We start from the raw sequence: 1,814 nt of genomic DNA on the forward strand, positions 1-1,814 counted from the left end.
GCACATAATGGTATAGCTGCAATGATCTGCAGTGTCCCAGGAAATAGTAGAGTACTATTTAGCGATGAGAGTGAGCCCTCTGCCTAAGGCACTGCACACATAGGACATTATAGGTGCAATGATCAGCAGTGGGCCAGGACATATATATTAAAAAAAAAAATGGTGCACTACTGCTCCCAGCCAGCCACAACAGTAATGCACACAATGAGGAGTAGCCCTAAGAAGGACTGTTGGGGTTCTTGAAGTCAGGATCCTACTCTAACACTTTCCCTGTATAAGCCTCAGCACTTTCCCTAACCGCTGCCAGCATGCGTCTGAGGCGAGCCGCAGGCGGGACCAGTTTAAGTACTCGGTGGTCACCTGATCTCGCCAGCCACTCACTACTGGGAGGGGGAGGGGGAGGGGGGTCTGGCACGTCACAGCAGGAAGGGGTAATGCCTTCCCCGCATGTTTATTGGCTAGAAAATGGCGCTAAACTTGTGGGGAAGGGAAATGCACATGACTCGAGTACAGTGTGGTGTTCGTCTCGAGTAACGAGCATCTCGAGCACCCTAATACTCGAACGAGCATCAAGCTCGGATGAGTGTGCTCGCTCATTTCTAATGACAATCATTCATTGTCAGCGTTCGCTTATGCAGCTACAACAGGCTGCCCAACATTTTTTTTGCCGACCATTGGCTCCCCTCTAGTGGAACATCTGAAGGCAATTAGGTAAATAAGGAGAAAAATTAATTCCGCATATATCATGCATAGATTAAGAACCTAAAAATCTCTCTTCTCAAAAACAGCAAACTATACCCGCTTAACCAACCCCAACTCTCTCTATTCCTCTCCCTTTCTTGTGATAGATATAACAATGGAGACCTCGCTTTCTGTTAGTCTCTCATCTGACATCTATGCAGGATGCATACGTAACCAGTCCCCAGCCTCTTCTGGTGAATGTAAGAACACCACTATCCCCTCTGAAACTATCCTATCCGCAGCCTTGCAGGATATGCCATAGAGTACGGAATTCCACGTTGTTTAAATTTCTTCTTAATATTAATGAACATAGCTCTCTGTTTCTGTAGCCCTGCTGAAAAGTCTGGGAATATTGACACCACTGTGTTGTTATATTTAATGGGACTTTTTATACACATCTGTCGCAGGATGATATCCCTGTCTTGACAGTTAAGGAGCCAGGCTAGTAATGGTCTCGGGGGTGCGCCAGGTACAGGTGGTTTCATTGGCACTCTGTGAGCTCTCTCCACCACAAACATAGGTGAGAACATGCCGTCCCCTAGTGTCGATTTTAGCCACTGCTCTAAGAAAGTTTCTGGTGTTGAACCTCCCTTCTTTCCAGCAAATCAATGATACGGATATTATTTCACCTCGCCAATTTTCCAGATCATCTGTTTTAGAATTACATTGGTTGGCTTTTTTAAGAGACCCTCTCCTTCTTCTCCTGCATGCGCTCTCTCACATTTTTTAAATCTTGGAGTAAGTTAACATCAATTTTAATTTCTTAGATTTTCCCTGTCAGTAATGTCTTACAGGCGTTAATAGCTTTTAGCCCCTGGCGTAATAATGGTTCAGATTCTTGGTCTGGTTCTGCATCAACGGTGTAGGTCCAGCCGGTGTGGGTGCTAGTTCAGGGGTGTCTGCTGTGCAAAGTCTTTTAATTTATCCATTGCAGAGGTGTTTTTGGCACGTGTACTCATATTTGCTTACAATAAGTTCTTTATATTTGCATAGGTATTTACGGTATGCCCTGATATTAAGATTGCTTAAGAGCAGAGAAAAAGAAAAACCCGAAAGCTTCAATCACATGAAGA

This window comes from Eleutherodactylus coqui, chromosome 7 (genome assembly GCF_035609145.1).
Source record: "Eleutherodactylus coqui strain aEleCoq1 chromosome 7, aEleCoq1.hap1, whole genome shotgun sequence".
NCBI classification, from domain to species: Eukaryota; Metazoa; Chordata; class Amphibia; order Anura; family Eleutherodactylidae; genus Eleutherodactylus; species Eleutherodactylus coqui.